This window comes from Balaenoptera borealis (genome assembly GCF_965194805.1).
Source record: "Balaenoptera borealis genome assembly, chromosome: 1".
Taxonomy (NCBI): domain Eukaryota; kingdom Metazoa; phylum Chordata; class Mammalia; order Artiodactyla; family Balaenopteridae; genus Balaenoptera; species Balaenoptera borealis.
Genome location: NC_138860.1, coordinates 146,840,390 through 146,854,346, shown reverse-complemented (window position 1 = coordinate 146,854,346; position 13,957 = coordinate 146,840,390).

The window sequence follows — 13,957 nt, the reverse complement described above, 5'->3', positions numbered from 1 at the left end:
CCTGCGACTAGCCAGGTCCGTTGAAGTAAAGCAAACAAGTGGGCCAGCACGCAGAGGCAGAAAGAGTTACAGTTAAAGAGTCGGGTTCAAGTCTCAGCTTCACTACTCGCAAGCTCTGGGACCATGAGATCTCACTTAATTCCTCTGACCCTCCATTTCCCCCCTATAAAATGGGTTAACAATACCTATCTTACAGGCCTGTTATGGGAATGTGAAACACTCTTGCAAGGCACCTGAAATACAGCAAGTCCACAAAAAGTAGTGATTTTTATTGTTTATCAGATGCCATGCTAGACACTAGGGATGCAAAGATGAAAAACAGTGATGCACCCTACCATGAGAGCTCACATCTCTGTGTATCTATTTCCTCGTCCATAATATAGGGTAACACTCTCTTCCCTGATTTACTCATAGGGCTAAAGACAAAATTAATAACGCAACTGTAATTATAATATCTAACACATATGGAGTGATTAACATATGGCCTGGCATGTTATTGAGTGTATTAGATGCCTTTTTTCATTTGCTCTCTGTGGTATGCAGAATGTCCCCCAGAGATATCCATGCCCGATCCCTAGAACCTGTGAATATTACCTTACATGACAAAAGGGGCTTTGCAGATGTGATTAAGTTAAGAATTTTGAGATGGGGAGATTATTCTGGATTATCTGGATAGGCTCAATCTAATCACATAAGACCTTAAAAGCAGAGAGTTTTTCCAGCTGGAGGCAGGAGAAATGAGGCATAAGGAGAGGTCAGACAGCAGATTTGAAGTGTAAGGACTTGACATGTTGATGTTTTGAAAATAGAGGAAGAGGGCAGAGACACAAGGAGTGCAAGTGGCCCCTTGAAGCTGATAACGACTTCTGGCCAACAGTCAGAAAGGAAATGGCAACCTCAGTCCTACTACCACAAGGAACTAAATTCTGTCAGCAACTTGAAAGAGCTTGGAAATAGATTCCTCTCCCATGTCCTCCAGAAAGGAAGACAGCACTACTGACCCCTTGATTTCAGCCATGTGAAGCCCGGAGCAGAGAACCAACTGAGCCAGGAGGTGCACCTTTGAAATAATAAATAGGGATGATTTTTAAGGTATGAAATCTTCAGCAATAGAAAATCCTCAACACAGCCCTGTGAAGAAAGAGTCATTGTAACTCCCATTTTGCTGATGAGTAACTGAGGCAAAGATAATTAACTCATCCAAGGTTACACAACTAGTAAGTGGCAGAGCTACTTGATCCAGTCTGATTCAAGAGCCTTTATTCATGAAAGCAGTCCCTGGGACATAGTAGGTACTCAATAAATATCTGTTAAATCAATGGATGGAGGGACAGATAGGTGAGTGGAAAGAAATATTGAGTGTGAAGATGCTGAGGACATAGAAAGAATTGTCACTTGTGTTACATTAAGCAGATCCAAATCTGCCATTTCAAGAATAGCCTGAGACCGTCAAAAGGTACAAACTTCCAGTTAGAAGGTAAATAAGTACTAGGGATGCAATTTACAACGTGATAAATAGAATTAACACTGCTGTATGTTATATATGAAAATTGTTGAGAGTAAATCCTAAGAGTTTGCATCACAAGAAAATTATTTTTTTTTATTTCTTTAATTTTGTACCTGTATGAGATGGCAGATGTTCACTAAATTTACTGTGATAGTCACTTCATGGTGTATGTAAATCAAATCATTACGCTGTACACCTTAAACTTATACAGTGCTCTATGACAATTATATCTCAATAAAACTGGAAGAAAAAAAATTTTTTTTAATATCTTTAGATATTTATTTAGAAATAAAAGGTAATTTGGCAATTTGAAGAAAGAGCACTGGATGAGGAAGCCTGTATTTTGTTCCTGGTTTTCCAATTTATTTTCTGTGTGACTTAGACCAATCTCTGCACAGCTCTGAACCTCAGTTTTCTTGTCTGTAAAATGGAAATGCTAAACCGACTACAATCTTCCCATCATGGGTGCCATGAGGCTCACATGGGATGCGGAGACATAAAAGTGGTTGGTAAACTACGCTCCACAACCCATTCATCCACTTGGTCATTAACATTTACTGAGTGCTTACCCTGTAGCAGGCAGTGTGAGAGGGGCTGGGGGTGCAGCAGTGAGAGAGACCGAGCCTGTCCTAAAGGTCCCCCAGCCTTGCCATGGCAACATGTGCAGGAACATGTTATTGGAAAACCAGATGAGATGTGCTCAAGGTCAAGTTAGACCAAGAGAATAGTGTGATCAACCCTACACGGTGCATGTATGTTGCGTGAGTGGGCAGGTATGGGTACAGGAAGGCTTCCCAGTAAAGGTTACATTTGAGCCACTTCCTGAATAATTACGAGTTGGCCAAGTGTTTGTGGGAAGGGAGGACCTTTCAGCCAAAGGAACAGCCTTTCAAAGGCATCAGTGTCCTGTGCAGAAGGACTCCGTGTGGTCACTAAGGATGGTCACCAGTATCTGCTTCTCCTCTCCTTTCGAGCACATGTTAGCACAGCACTGCCCTGCCTCTTGGAAGTTAGGTGGGGTCTGGGACTGGCGTTGGCCTATGAAATGTGAACAGAAGTGTCTGCTGTTATTTCTGTAAGCCATAGATGCAATTTTAAATTTTCTAGTAGTCACATTAGCCACACTAAAAAAAAAAAAAAAGAAAAGGGTAAAGACAAACAGATAAAATTAATTTTAATAATACATTAAATATTTTAACCTAATATATTCAAAATATTATCATTCACTGTGTAATCTAACAAAAAGTATTGAGATATTTTATATTGTTTTTCATACTACGTATTTGCTTTGTGCTACAAGTGTGTATTTTACACTTACAGAACATCTCAGTTTGGGCTAGGCTGTTTTCAAATGCTCAGTAGCCACATGTGTTGATAGCTGCGATATTGGACAGCGCTAGGGTGACTGGCAGAGTCTCTATGACCCTCGGCTGGTGAGTGAGAGACAAAGAGCAAGGGCCCAGCGAACACTCAATGAACCTGTAGCGTAATCAAGACATGAGCCATTGCTTCTGAGATTTCGTTTGTTATTGCGACATAACTTAAGCTAACCAGCACAAGCCTCATGTTGCTAGAGTATAAAGCAAAACCAAAGGAGAATGGAAAGTGAGACAGGAGTCAGTTAACGAAAGGCCTTTTATGAGGTACTTAGACATTTGAATTTTCCTGACACCATTCAGATTTACTGGAGGCAGGGAAAGTAAATAGGGGGCTGGTGCAACATCCAGGCAATGAGGTCTGCTACTGGGACAGATGAAAGCTCATATAGAAAGGCCATCCCCCATTGACCTACAAACGGCGCAGCTTGTTTTTTGGGTTTTTTTTTAATTAATTTATTTATTTGCTTATGGCTGTGTTGGGTCTTCATTTCTGTGCGAGGGCTTTCTCTAGTTGTGGCAGGCGGGGGCCACTCTTCATCGCGGTGCGCGGGCCTCTCACTATCGCGGCCTCTCTTGTTGCGGAGCACAGGCTCCAGACGTGCAGGCTCAGTAATTGTAGCTCACGGGCCCAGTTGCTCCGCGGCATGTGGGATCTTCCCAGACCAGGGCTCGAACCCGTGTCCCCTGCATCGGCAGGCAGATTCTCAACCACTGCGCCACCAGGGAAGGGCACAGCATGTTTGACTTCGTGTAAAAGGGGAGCTTCTTGGTCCAGCCAGTAAGGGAACCATCAGCCTGATCTCTTACATTCTGCTGTGGCTTCAGTTTCATCTTGTAGCTGTTGGCTGTGAGGAATGATTCCACATATCCATCGCGGTAGAAGGCTTTGCCCTGATGAAAAGGATTATGGATCTGTTTCAAGGTCATTTTCACATGTCAAGGTCATTTTTTCTTATTTTTCTTCTAGCCCAGGGCAGACCTCAAAACCTCCAGCTTTTCAAAGCACTCCAGCTGGGGTGGGGATTTTTTCCTCCCTGTACTTTTTTCCCTACAAATGACATGTCATGAAGAAGAGATAAAGAGAAAAAAAAACAGTGATTGTTTGGATAATTCTGAACCATCCACAGAAGGGGAACCAGGGACTGGGCTGAATGAAGAAGGCCATGCAAATAGATTGGTGTTGATTAGAAGTCAACACATCAAAATCCATTCCATAGATCTGAATTATTGTATTTTGAGAATTCCAGTTGTTTATCTTTTTAAGCAGGGGTCAAGGGACACACTTTGATCCTCAGTTACCACAAAGAACTCTTTAGGAAACATTTTGGTGAAATGAGAGTCATAGCCATGAGACAGATTTGTTTAAAAACCACTTTAAGCCTTTTCACTGAGATTTTTGTACAGAAGGATGTCTGTCGCAGTGATTTTCATAGTATTTAATCAGCCTTAGCTGTCACAGTAATGTGGATGCAAAGCCCTTATACAGGCACATAGGCATCAGGGATTATTCGTTAACTGCTGTGTAATGAAGCAGAACTCTAAGTCTGAGTTCTCCCACTTACTTGCTGTTTGACCTCAGGCAAATCCAATAACTTTCTAAGCCTTGGTTTCCCCATCTGTAAATTGAGGGCAATGATCCCTACCACCCAGGGTGGTTGTGAGGATTGAGTGGAAAAACTGGCATGTTAACTGATGTTCCATAAATCTCAGTTTTTTTAAATGAGTAAAGAAGTACATGGACTTGGGGCCAATAAGCTTAGGATAAAGATCCAGCTCTGGCACTCCCTAATCGCATGGCCTTGGACAACTCACACACATCATTTGTCTACATATTCTATAAAATGGGATGTCAAATACATCATGCGATTAAACCGCATGATGTATTTGACATTCAGTTTTGTCTTCATCCTCTAGAAAGCAGTCTGAGGCAAGGATTAAAGTGCTGGTACTTCCAGTTGGAGGTGAAAGTCAAGGGAGGCCAAGGTGAAGAAGAAAAGCAGAAGCGAATGAAAGAAATACGTAAGCTAATGTGATTTGTACGTTGCTATGATACCGCTCTTCAGGGTGAGCTGCAAAGAGATGCTCATCCCACAGAGGCACGTTCATTCCTTCAGCCACTATCAATTTCCAGAGGCTTTTCAAACAGACACTGCAACTCAGCACTCCCCAGAAGGGAGGAAAGAGAGAAATGTATCTGCCTTGCTCCTCCTGGTCTCCCTTTCCCATTGATGAAGGTTTACCCCATGGGGAGCTAATTCCCCACATCTCTGAGTCATATCATGTGGCACCTCAATAGCTGATCAGGAAACAGTTCATCTCTCCCAGTGGAAAGGTGTGGACCACCTCCATGTGGTCCAGCTGAGCCTGTGGGCCATGCAGACCAGACAGGCCTGGGCCTTGCAACCCTTGACAACTCAGGAAGCTCCATCACCACAGAGGCACCAGAACACTCCAGCCCCTTCATGCTGCGCTCTACCCGTGGGCAGGGGAGGAGGTGGCATCAGTGGCACAGAGCAGGAGTGAGATTCCAATTTTTAAAAGATACTTTGAAAGCTTAAATGTGACCTGTCTGTTTTAGAAATGAGGATTTGGAGCCCCAGAGAGGGAAATGGACTTCTCTAAGTTGCATAGGTGCCATTGTCAAAGTCCCTCCGGCCTGTGCTCCTCCAACTCTGTGCTCCTCAATCTAGCTGGCAATTTTGTTTGAAAGGAGATTCTGACCCAGTAGGTCTGAGCTGAGACAGAGATGGGGATCTGTGGATTACATTTTGTGTAGCGAGCCTTTCAACGGCCAGAGCCACCTTGGAAATCTACACTAAGTGCCATGTAAATGAAACTTCGGCATGTTTCCTCTTTCATCCACCATCTTAGTCCAGAATGGTCCACTTTGCCCATCACTTGCACCTGACTCTCTCCTGCTACTTGACTTTTACTGACTTTGCCTATTATTTTCTCACCACTGGCCTTGCTGTCTTTGCTCTAATATGATGCTTAATGTTCCACTCTTCCTTCCTTCTTGGTTAAGATTTTGGCTACCCTCACTATCACTTAAGCTATGCCATGTAAAGTTGTGCTGAGTACACACTCTCCCTCTACAGCTTGGGCCCAGAATCCTCCAGCCGCAAGGCATTCCTTGTGGTCAGTGCCTCTGATGGGCTCCACCCAGCTTCTTTTATGTGAAGATCAAACTGATGAGAACCCAAGTCTTCCAGGCACTTTCCACTATACCACCCAGCCTTAATTCTAAGGTTTAATAAGGCCGAAGGGGATTTGCAGGGCACAAGAATATTTTTGTGCTGGAATGTGTACTTGTTCTCAAAAAAAAAAAAACAAAAAACCACAAAACTTACATTCAAGCTGGAATACTCTAGTTTCCTAAAAATCACAACAGAAATAGATTTTCTTTCCTGTTTACGTATGAATCAGATTGTGCTTCAGAGTTACTGGTTTGCTGAATGAATGACCAGAAGCAGATCTGAAAGTATTTATGAAATGCCTACTATCTTCAATAGTGAGCAGAGAGCACAGAACGGGCTAGAGTTAGTCAGTGAAACAGAAACTGAGTTACTGAAGGAGAAGGAAGCGGTGGGTGTGGACTGGAGAACCGTGGGAATTAGATTTCCCAAGCTCTTCATTTACTCTGACCTAAAGCAGTTGGCTTCAGAGCGGCAGGATTTCTCATGGCTACGAGTAGGGACTCTGCAGCCCAACTGCATCAATTCAAAGTCCAGCTCTGCCATTCACCATTTGTGTGATCTTGAGCAAGTTATTAAATGTCTTGGTTCCTTGGCTTCGCCAATTGTAACATGGGAATAATAATAGTACCCATCTCATAGAGTTGGCATAAGGATTAAATGAGTTAATCATTTAAACATAAGCCATTTAAATTTTTCTCACCACATAATAAGCACCCAACAAATGGTAGCCAGCATGCTGCCAGCTGAAACTTCACTGCTTCAACTCCCACTCCAGAGATTATATTGGAATTCACGTAAGTGAGAGTGGAAAGAGAAAACAAGTCTTAATAAATTTGAGAAGATTGAAATCATATCAAACGTTTTCTCCAACCACAAAGGAATATATTCTAGATACAGCAAAGAAGTATTTATGCTAATTTTATCAAGAACCAAGATTTTTAGTGTATGAGAAAAGAGAAACAAGTATAAATTCAATTAAGTTAAATTTGATATTACTGTATTTGGATTGTCAGTGATTAGCTTGAATATAATTTTTTTAAATAGGTATTTTCTAGCTCTGCCCACTAAAAAGGCCTAGAAGCAATCACAGCCTCATGGCCGTGAGTATCCCTAGCACCCGAATTGTGGCTTATAAAGACCATTCCCTTCCAAAAGAAACAGGGACTCCTCTGAAAAGTGGATGATGATTAAGATCTGGGGGAAAGAATTTCCAAAGACTTGTACCAGAATGTAGGGAAGCTATCAAACAGTACTGAGGATGTGATAAAAGGACTCATGGCAAGTGTCTTGAAATACACTGCATATAAAAACCCATGTGCTCAAAAGGATACCCAATAGAAAAATAAATAAATAAGCTCAGCACTCAAACAGTGTTCACCATCAGTGGTAACTAGGTACCAACTCAACTGAACATCAGTCGTTAAAGGGACAGAACCATTTATCTTGCCTTTCCTCAATGGAAAATATTTCAGAATAAACAGATACTCATAGTTTATCAGCATAATGGGTCCTTAGAGAAGAATTCCAGCCAAGACATGGGAAAGGATGACAGAATTAGAAAAAGTGCCCGTTTTCAACCCCTAACAAAATAATTGATTCACGCAAAGGTTGTCTGTAGATGACACCATTAGATGAAAGTTTAAAGGAAAATTTAGAGTGGAGATATCAGACTGTCGCCATCTGAAACCCTTGATCAAATTAGCATCATTAAAATGGTACAATCAGACTTTCTGCGCCTTCTAATGTGATGCAGCAAGAAGTGCATAGCACCAGCAACGAAATGCTCTTGGAAAAATCCTTGAACTCGACTCTCAGCAAAGGCTTTAGAACTAGCTTCTAGTTTACTGTAAATAGAAAGAGTAGGTAAATCAGTTAAATTACACCACAATGAAGCAAATACACACATTCAGAATGTGGGATTTTCTATTAAGACCTGGTTTCTTCCATAGGAAAAATGGCGTAAAAGAGGAGGGATCAGGGAAAGGGCCCAGGGAGGAAGGGCTGTTCTAGACTACAAGAGACTTAAGAAACACAACAACTGAATGCAATATGTGTGGATTTTATTTAGATCTCGATGTGAACAGTGTTACATCACATTCTTGAGATAATTGGAGAAATCTGAATACTACACTGAGGCCTTACAGTGAATTTCTTTAGGTATGATGATAACCCTATGTTTAGCTCAGAAAATGTCCATATTCCTATAAGACATACCCTGGACTATTCACAGGTGAAATGATATGAGATCTGGGATTTGAACAAACAAACAATTGGGTGGAGTTGGGGTGGGGGGCAGGTGATGAAGCAAGAGAGGCAAAGTCACTTGTGTGTATATATATATATATATATAATTATTTATGTATTTTATATATATATACATATACACACACACACACATACATACCACACATGCATATTAGTTATATGGAGTTTATTATACTCTTGAACTGTATGATGCTAGACTATATTATTATTGTACCATTATTATTATTGAACCATTATTATTATTATACCATTATTATTATTATATTCTCACCACTTTTGTGTATATATGAATGTTTTTATAATAACAATATTTTTAAATAACATGGGAAAATCCATAATCAGACTTAATACACATTTTGTTAAAAAATATTTGCAACCTTTGATTTTTTTCACTAATAGCAAAAATTCCCTGTTCCATCACCCACCACCAAGCCAAGGCATCCCATTATGTCACCACTCATGCTGCATGTGTGCCATCCTTGAACTAATCAGTTTGAATGAAATGGGGGTGCTCATTTGTCACTCACCAGACTGTGGCTTGGGAGCAGGAACTGTGTCTTATTCAACTTTGAACCCCAGCACTGGTACACAGCCAGTGCTCACAGTATATTCACATAGTAGGTGAATATGACTAGGAATCAACCAGAGATGATTTAAAATGCTGATCCCTTGACATTAACTCTAGAACTTCTGAAGCAGAAAGTCTGTGTGGGGTCTGAGGAATCTTCATTTTTAGTAAATTTCCCAGTGATTCCTATGCACAGTGTTTGGAGCCCACACCTTGAGAAACACGTTTTTCTCTATTAAACAGTCACGTGGGACAGTTTCACAGGGTAGCTTGGGAATAAGCAGAGTCAATAAACAAATGGATGGCATGTATGCAGTTATACTCATCAGTTTCAGAGGCTCTGATTTCTGAGGTTAAATAATGAGAAGGGGTGATTAGCAAATGCAGAGGGAGCAGAGCAGCTTCTAATGCAGCATTTGATTTCAATTTTATTTTTATTTAAACGGAAACTTCTGCAGGAGTCAAAAGCAAAGCTTCTCGATTACAGACAGAGCAGCCATGGATAAATATAAATCCTAGCTTTCCAGACAGCTTTGTGAAATGGATAAGGAGCACACGGCACTAACTAGCGTGATTATATAAGGCATGTGCTTGTAATAAGACTTAAACGAATACGGGCTTCCTCAGAGTCGAATTTATAAAATTTCTCATTCTCTCCCATCAGCCCCGTAGGCATCTGTTTGAATCTGCCTGCTCACTGGTTGGAGTAATATTGTTTCCACACAATTCCCATTCCATGCCAATATATTGTTAGTGGTGGGTAGTTAGTTTCCTCTTGAGCCTAGAATTGCCCACCCCTGGAGTTCAAGTAGAGGACAGAGGGATGATCATTGAATGATTATGTGATCTAAAAGATCCTACATTGGGTCTTGGAGAGAAGGCCCAAGATTCCTGCCAATTCCTTTCCTCAGTTGCCCCCTTATTCCTCCCGGTCTCCAAGCTTGGCAAATGCTCTGCCTTTGCCTAAAATGCTCCTCCCCATCTCTGCCTGACCAGGTCCATTGAGCCCCAGCCCAAAGATCAGCTCTTCCAGGAAGATTCCTCTGACTCCAGGCTGATGTCAAAGCTCTTCTCTGTTCTAAGTAATCTGAGCTTACCTCCATCACTATATAATCTTTTTAATATTTATTTTATTTAGTTTTATTTATTTATTTTGGCTGCTCCGGGTCTTAGTTGCGGTATGAGGGATCTTTAGTTGTGACATGTGGGATCTAGTTCCCTGACCAGGGTTCGAACCCAGGCCCCCTGCATTGGGAGCACAGAGTCTTAACCACTGGACCACCAGGGAAGTCCCCATTATAATATAATTGACTATTAAATTTTGTTAGCCCTGCCTCGACTGTGAGAACCGTATCTCACTCAGTGCCATATCCCAGGTATCTTGCACAAACCTGGCAGACCGTAGATACTCAACAAAGGCAGTAAAACTGAATGAATGAATGAATGAATGCCTAACCAACACATCTAAGTTACTCAACCAATCCAGTTCAAGTATGCCCCTGAATTGAAATAGTAGAAACATTTTGAGGAATTTCTTAAATATTGGAGAATTAGAGAAATGCCACAGACAGGAGATGGATACTAGTGTTAGTTTTTCAAAAAGCAACTAAAGGTGAATTTAAGACCATGAGCAGATTAACTTGTAACTGATTACTAGTAAAATGTAGGAGCATTTTAAAAGCAAAGAAGTGATGATTGGGATTCACATAGTTTTTCAAATCATAAATCCATTTGAGCATTTGACAAATCTTGTATAACGTCCATGTGAAAAGAGAAAAACATTAGCAGGAAGACAATGTCATTTAGACAAATTTGTAGTTGGTTAAATTTATGTATTAATGAATGTATGAAGATTAGTCTGGAGGGAGAATACTGTCATCACTTCTTTGCCTTTGCCGTTTAACAACTGTATAAATTACTTGATAAAGATTCATAAGATAAGCCCATTAAATACATTCATCCATTCAATAAGCAACTGTTGAGCCCTTGCTTTGTGCTTTCCCTTGAGAAGCTCATTGCATAGTAAATAGCTAATTATACTATAATGTGACAGATGTTATCACAGATAATGAAGCAGAATCTCAGGAGGCTGACCTAGAAATCACAGCCATTAATAAGAGCCCCAGGTAATACTTGTAATCAGACAAGATCTGGGAAACGATGGTATATGACACAATCAAGTTTAAAGTATATCTATCCAAAAATGAATAAATAAAATCAAGGGAAAAAATGAGAGCAAAACTTTAAAATACCTCCACTGGCAAGAACAATGGGTTGAAACCTAAAAGGAGAAATGTAATGATTAGTAATGTTAAAATATGCAAAAACTGGGCTCTACCTATTATACAACAAAATAATGCATGTGATCTGGTTTGCTAGATCTGTTAAAGGCAGGTAAATCCACATATCTCCAACTTACTATCTTTACTACAGTAGTAGATAAAAGAGTATGACCATAGCAATACGATTTCTTGAGTCTCAGTGTCCTCATCTATCTAATGGGCATAATAATAGGACCGGCCATGAAGGCTTGTGTAGAGTCTCCAGGTATAGTTGTGCAGGAGAAAATTAAACGAGATTATCTGCTCATCAAATATTTATTGACTGACTACCATATTCTGATGTTAGGCTCTGGTTATGTCTAAAGCACTTTGCACCATGCTTAGCACACAGTATATGTACCAAAATAAAATGGTAGCTATTATTATTATTAAGCCATTTGTAATGATCCTGGTTATCCATCCTGAATCTAGAAACAGAAACTGCACCTGATTTTTTATGCTCGACAATAGGCGGGTCTGTGCTGGGCTACTGTAGTTAGCACATTGTAAACCTCTTCAGAGCTCTTTCCTTATCAAGTGCCACTGAGAGTTCCAGCCAGAGGCAGACTCTCAGTATGGTGTCCGCTGCTAGACTTCTTAGGACAATCAAGTGTTTTCAAAATCAAGTCACAATTAATCCTTGACTAGACCAGCTTTCATAGAAATTCCTCACCTCTGAACTTCTAAGCATTGTTAGTCTGTAACATGCAATGTAGCACTTAATTTTACCATCTTGGAGTAGAAAGAACACTTAAGATTACCTTAAAAGGTATTAGTTAAGAGACTGGGCTTCTTGGAGTCAAACAGTCCTATGTTCAAACCCCTAATTGTCTGACCTTGGGAATGTTATTTTGTTTCTTCATAAGTTCAATGCAGTACTGTGAAGACTGAATGAGATTATTATGTACCTTGCAGTGTAATAGGGAAGAAGAGATCTGACTCCATATTGGATCTGTTTCTTTTACGTTTGCATTCTTTTGCTTTTGCTTGGAGTTAAGAATGTTGCCTATAGCCTAAAATATACAGGATAGCCCATTCTCAAGGCTCTGGCCTTTAAGGGTTTAACAATTTCCATTCACATAGAGATAAAAAGTTGCAGAACAGAGAATAACATTGGTCTTGTTGGAGGTTTACAGGAACATCATGATCTGATCTATGTGGACAGCTGTAAGAACAAAGGATTACAACACCAAGAGGTTTGCAACAGTCAACAACACTCCCTCTCCTTTTAGTATAAAAGAAGTCTGAATTCTTACTTGGGTAAGATGGTTCTCTAGGACATTAGTCCACCATCTTCTCAGACTCCTGGCTTTCCGAATAAAGTCATTATTCCTTGCCCCAACACCTCGGTCTCCCAATTTATTGGCCTGTCGTGCAGTGAGGAGAACGAGCTTGGACATGGTAACAGCAGGAACTCACTAAATGGTAGTGGTCAAGAGTAGTAACTGCTCACTGGTTCATAGCTGGTTGTTAGAAAGTCCTCAACGGATTGAACCAGAAATTTCCTTCCTCTAGCTTTGTTCTTCCCAGTAGTCTAAAGTCTGCCCTCTGAAGGTACACAGAGTCACATATCTTTACTTCCTCTCTCTAGGAAAGTGCTTCAGATAGTTGCAGACACCAGTGATGTCTCCCTAGGGTGACCAACCATCCTGGTTTGCCCAGGACTAAGGGGTTTCCTGGGACATAGGACTTTCAGTGCTAAAATTGGGAAAATTCCAGGTAAACCAAGATGGTTGGTCACCCTACCTCCCTCTCTGTTCTCCTCCAGGCTGAATAACTCCATGATCTTCAATCATTGCTCTTGTGACCCATGTGTAGTCCCCTCATCATCCTCTCTCCCTCCTTATAGGCATTAGTTTTTTGTCAATGCCCTTCTTAGTGTATAGCACAGAGACATTTATGCTGCAGTATAGATGTGGAAGATTTTCTCCTGTGATATATGACATTGGTTCTTCTTTTCTTTTCCCCATCTCTGGTGCAAAGATCATTCTCCTAAGTTCATGGGTCACTATGTACAAGGCCCCCTTGTTTCTTTATTCCTCATTGTCTGCATCCCTGACTTTTATTTCTCCCTCCTGATTAGGCACTCAGTCTAATGTGAGAAAGATTAGATGAGGGTTTATGTCAGTGTCAATCATGTAGTTGTTTTTTATGCATGTATATTTCAATTTGCATAAATGGTATTATGCTATAAACTACATTTTCTCTTTTTTTTTTTAAACTAAAGGCTATTATTAAGATCTGTCCACATCACCATGTGGACAATCATTTCCTTGACTATAATTGCTGCATAGTATTTCCTTGACTATAATTGCTGCATAGTATTCCTGAGTGTACATCCAGCTCATTTTCTAAATCTATCCCCTCAATAACGGTAAACAGGTGACCTCCTTCTCCCAGCTGCTACATATAATATTGTGATAAGCATCCTCATTCAGGTCCCATTTATGAGAAATTCTCTTGGATCAGTTTTAGTTGCCAGAATCTCCTTGAGCTAGTTTAGCAAAAAAAAAAAATATATATATATATATATATACACACACACACACACACACACACACACACACATATATATATATATAAAATGGAGAGAATTCTTATTTTTAAATGGTTGGAAGAAAGCAGGATTTAGGTCAAGCTTCCAGGAATGACACCTGGAACTACACAGCAGAACTGACCCACCAGGGAGCAATGGGCCAGAGGACCTAGAAACCAACACC